The sequence below is a fragment of the Carya illinoinensis genome, chromosome 13 (assembly GCF_018687715.1).
Source record: "Carya illinoinensis cultivar Pawnee chromosome 13, C.illinoinensisPawnee_v1, whole genome shotgun sequence".
Taxonomy (NCBI): Eukaryota; Viridiplantae; Streptophyta; class Magnoliopsida; order Fagales; family Juglandaceae; genus Carya; species Carya illinoinensis.
Genome location: NC_056764.1, coordinates 25,766,936 through 25,772,935, shown reverse-complemented (window position 1 = coordinate 25,772,935; position 6,000 = coordinate 25,766,936).

Sequence of the window (6,000 nt, the reverse complement as noted above, 5' to 3'; positions counted from 1 at the left end):
TTGAGTAAGTTTTTACAACTATGAACATTGTTAAAATAAGATATTGAAATAAAATGAGAATGATTGTTTTGGAGATTATTTTGTAGTGAATATTACAATTGATGGATTTTTACTCAATCAAAGAATCACAACTTGAATTAGCATACTATTTTACCTTTTTAATACATCCAAACTTGTTCACAACATATAAAGTGCCACCTCATTTTTCTTTTTTTTAAAAAGTGAACAGTCGACGCTTGACACTCCTTGTTCTACATCCATCCCCTTTTTACTCTTGGCCAACGTCCTCTTCTTCACCAATCCAACACCCCTGCAAGCTATAATCAAGATGGAAAATCTTGTACCTCTCCCTCTCTCTCTCTCCAACTTTTCCACTTCTATTCTCTATTTGCTGTTAATTTATATTAATTTTTTACAGGTACGAAAATGAAAGTTTTTTTTTATTTTTTATTTTTTAATGTTGGATTAGAATATTACATCATATCATTGGACGAGATTATTCAGTTTACTTAACCCAATACTCAGTTTATTCTTGCTTTATTGATTGATGGTTGTCTCTGTTTGATTGATGAAGATGTGTATTACTGTAGGGTTGATGAGAAAGAGTATGCATGAAAAGAAAAGAGACTGATTTTAAATTGGGGTTAAGCTTTGGTTATTTAATGCAAAAATGTCAAAACTGCACGAATTTGTGGGGCCTTGTATCAAACACTTTGTTTGCCACCCTTGTATTCTTGCTTCCATCGACCATTGTTATCCTCTTTAGCCAACATGTTACAATCAGCACAACATAGATCAGTTCTACCAATTCATCAATCATCCTCGTTTCAATCACGACACATAATTAACTTTCTTACAAATGGCGACGACGACGGGGGTTGGAAAAGAAAGGGAGGAGGGAGATGGGAAGAGGGGGAGCAGCAGGGATAGGAGAAAAATAAATTAAAACTATCGGAGGAAGAGAGAGAGCAAGAGAGGGACAAATAAAAATGGACTTGCCACTTCAATTTATAGAATTCCTTTGTGGCTCTAATATTTTCTTATAAGAAATGATCCACCTTAAACACTTACTCCATTTCCTATTTCTATTATTAATGAGAAATTATATAAGAAAGTATTACACTATATATACTCACTTAATTAACAACTTATATTTCATTTTTACCATTTTATTTACGTACACATATTTAAGAATTAAAATAGAAAGGCAAAAATAACAAATCACCTATTGTTGATTAATTGGAATTGTGTGAGGTAAGACTTGCATGTAAAATTTCTCATTATTAAAACTATAATATTAGCTTCCTTTGGAGGAAAAAATAATAATAATAACAACTTTTTAAGAATCATGCGAGAGCCAATTGAAAATTCAAACTTGATCCTTTTATGTGAAGAAAATGAAGACAATTCTTTGTTTAGTTAACATTTTTTCAAAAAGTTTCAATATATTTTTGAAAAAACCTTTGCAAAAACCAATGCAAAACTTATTTTAAAAAATTATTATTCAAACAAATTTTCAACTATATCAATTAACTTTTATAAATTTCAATACAAAATATTTAACATAAATTTATTTTAATTATCTTATTTGCTTCCATAAAATTCAATAAATATTACAAATATATATTTTTTTAAATTCTCAAATATTTTGAACAGAGAAATTATAATTATAGTTTTAGTCTCTTAGGGTGTATAAGTTACGTACTCTCTTTGAAAAAATTGAATAAATCTAAGAAACTTATGTCAAGACCACAAAGACTTTTATACATTTTTTTATTGAATAGTGTAAACTTTATTTTTTTCTATTTTTTTTTAAAAAATTTAAATTTACAAATTTATTAAAAAAATACTTCATTAATCATTAAATAAAAATAAAAAATAATAATAATAAGAGAATTTGGTGCAAAATATCGGTTGAAATCCTTGATGAATCTACCATTTCTCCATCTTAAGAGCACATACAAATTTATTTTCCTAATAATAAATTCTAATTATTTTTTAAAAGAAATTACACAAAACTTATTTACTCTAAAATTATATCTGGTGTTACTTTTTTGAGCACTTCTCTATATACCCCATATGTACGAGCGCAAATGCTAATATTTTCAAGAGTTCTATTATAAACAAAATTTTGCGTATTTTTTATTATTAGAAAACACAGCGGAAAGTACCTCAAGCTCAGTTTATAAAGTTGCTCCATAAATTTCTCCAGATCGACAAATCTCAAGAGTTTCCACTTAGTGGTAAAGTGTATCACGTAGTTTAAAACTAGAGTAACACTTTAACAAATCCACAGCCTAAATACTATTTTAAAAGAGAACAAAAGAGAGATTTTCACTAACTCAAATGATTACCAAGAACCAAAAGAGGGGGGCTATATATAGCCCCTACACGGCTGGCCTTAAAGGCCAGCGTTTAAACTGCCAATAAATGGCAGTAACACATGGCCTTTAAGCCATGCATTATACAGAGTGAAGGAGGGGTCTGCCCCACGTGGGCGCCCCTCCATTTAACATCTCTCACTTGCACACAGTGGGCATAATTTCAGGTCAATATCTCTCTAATGTTCTCAATCTTATTCATACAAGTAAATAGGTCGTGCGACCATCAAGCACATTTGTAGAAAAGTGGGAGTACATACACTAAATCTCTCCCAGAGAAGACTAGCATAGTAACATCTCTAAAGTGTCTGGTTATGTCCTAGACTCATTCGATCGTATCAGATCAAACATTTTCGAAACCCTCTTGAGTTCAGAAAACTCAGAACAATGCTTGACTACCTCCAAATCATTTCAGTATGTTCACAACCTTAGTCGCTACCAGTATGTAGTGTCATAGTTTGACGTCAGCAAACACTATCGAAGATGCGATATCGAATAATCTTCTCTTTGTACTCATATTATTCAACTTTAGTCGAACCACTTTCCCAGCAATGCCTCTTTAGACAGTATTAATCATGACCATAGACAATATGCCAAAGTAGCAGATATCATAACCTCCATTTCGTGACATAGTCAAAAGTAAAGGACACTTAAAAGAAAAAAGGACTCACACAGTGAGAAAGAGGGGAACCATGTACTCACTTACTCATTTGGTCGAATAAGCACATGTAGTATGTGCTACGGTGGATTTCTCTTTCTCAAAGAGCATATGTCTATATCAATACCATACAGATCTTAGTCTAGCCGCTCTTTAAGCGTCTAACCCGAGTTCCTTCATTTGTTCGCCTTCAAGGCGTCAAAAAAGATCTCACATCTGGCTAACCACAGGCTACATAGGTTGTGGGGTAACCCATGCATAGTCCTCTCATTGGACCTCATCTTAGTTCCCACTAAAACGACATATCTTTGTGTCAACTAACTTATCTATTTGGACAAGTATCTAAGAACACAATGTCTCATCTCTACTCGCTTCTCAAGCACTAGAGTTGATCGCTAATGTGAGTGAGTCGATTTAAGCCTGTTGACATATCTTGTGTGTGAATAAGAAAAAACAATACGATAAAGATAATAACTAAATCATATTGTATTAATATCCCAAAGGAAATGTTACATTTCAATATCATTTGAAACACAAAATACATTTACAGTCTACGTAATCCTAGATTCCTAACATGAGCCTCAAAGACATCTCTTGCTATGGACTTCGTTAAGGGATCAGCAACCATGCGACTTGTAGAGAGATGTTTTAGAACCACTTCCTTTTGTATTACCATGTCTCTGATGTAGTGATATCTAATATCTATGTGTTTGGTTATTCCATGGTACTTAGAGTCCTTAGCATATGCGAGAGCAGCCGTGCTATCGCAGAATATTGTCACCGGATCTAAAGTATCCGTACCAATGTCTAAATGCTTAAGGAATCTCCGTAACCAAACAGCTTCTTGAACTGCTACATAGCAATCTATGTATTTTGCCTCCATGGTGGATAAAGCTATACATGGTTGTTTCTTGCTACTCCATATAATGGCACCATAGTTGAGTAGAAAGGCATACCTAGTGGTTGATTTACGCTCATCTAGGTCACTGCCCCAGTCGGCATCGCTGTAACCTTTTAGCTGGAAATCTGAACTTTGATAGCACAACACATAGTCTGTAGTTCCCTTGAGATATTGCATAATCCTCTTGACTGTTTTCCAGTGAGCTAGTCCGGGGTTAGATTGGAATCTACTCAATAAGTCAACTGCATAGCATATGTCAGGTCGAGTATACATCATTGCGTACATCAAACTACCCACAACATTAGCATAAGGGACACAGACCATCTTTTCTTTTTCTATTTGAGTCTTAAAACACAAATCTTTAGATAAGTTCTCGCTTTTTGCAACAGGGGTGTCAATGGATTTACATCCGTTCATTAGGAAACGTTCGAGGACTTTCTTTATGTAATTTTGTTGGGACAAACACAAAAGTTTCTTTGAGCGATCTCTGTAGATCTTAACTCCCAGAATGTATTATGTCTCACCCATATCCTTCATCTCAAAATTGAAGGATAACCACTCTTTTGTGGTGACTATCAACCATTTATCATTTCCAGCTAGTAGTATGTCGTCCACATATAATGACAACATAATGAAACTCTTCTTGGACCTTTTGACATAGACACAATGTTCCTCTGTGATTATCATAAATCCATTCGAAAGAACAGCTCGATGAAATCTGAGGTACCATTGCCTAGATGATTGTTTTAGGCCATATATTGATCGTTTGAGCTTGCACACTTTGCGCTCTTGACCTTTGACCACAAAAGCCGTTGGTTGATCCATATAGATCTCCTCATCTAGTTCTCCATTGAGAAATGTTGTCTTAACATCCATCTGGTAGAGTTCCAAATCCATGTTTGCTACTATAGCTAGAATCGGGCGAATTGAAGCAAAGCTCACCACTGGTGAAAAAGTTTCCTCATAGTCTATACCCTCATGTTGGGTATATCCTTTCGCCACTAAGCGAGTTTTGCACTTATCTATCAATCCATCCGACTTGCGTCTGACTTTAAGAACCCATTTGATCCTAATAGTCTTACGCCCTGTCGGTAGATCAACCAAATCCCAGACTTTGTTAGTCTTCATAGACTCAATCTCATCATTAAGAGTTTTCATCCAATCATCTTTAGTAGAAGATGAAAGAGCCTCATGAATTGTCTTAGGCTCATCATCATCATGCGGAGCTACCATAAAAGCTTCCCCTTCAATCTCAAAACGACGATGGGGAATACTTTCACGTGTGCTTCTACGTGGCTGAGGTTGTTGTGATTGATTGATAAGTAGTGTGCTCCCACTAGGATTTAAGTCCTTTTTATTTGTAGGAGCTTGAAGAATTTCTTCCTCATTCTCAACTAAATTCCTTGGAGCACTTTTTTCTTGTTCCACAATCTCATGAAGTTCTAAATTCCTATCAACCTCACCTCTACTTGGAAATTCATTTTCAATGAAGTCTACATCTCATGATTCAATCTCATTTACACTTCCATCAGTTTGTTCACCTATTAACACATACCCTTTAAAGTGTTCTGAGTACCTTATAAAGATATACTTCTTCCCTCTAGGGCCTAATTTCCCATACTTATGAGAAAGATCATGAACAAAACCCATTGAACCCCATGGCTGCAAGTTACTTAAATTTGGTTTCTCGCCGGTCCATAGTTCATATGGGGTGGAAGTTACTGATTTGGAGGGCACTCAGTTAAAAATGTAGGCATCAGTCAAAAGTGCATCCCCCAAAAAGAAATTGGTAGGTTTGCTTGTGCCATCATTGACCTAACCATCTTAAGTAGTGTTCGATTTCTCCTTTCCGCCACTCCATTTTACTGCGGCGTACTCGGCATCGTTAACTGTCTTTTGATTCATTTTTCACCACAGAGCCTTTTAAATTGCTCAGAGAGATATTCTCGTCCTCAGTCAGTTCTTAGAGTTTTTAAACTCTTGTCTAGCTGATTCTCAACCATTCTTAGATATCGCCTAAAACATTCCAATGCTTTAGACTTATGGGAGATTAAGTAGAC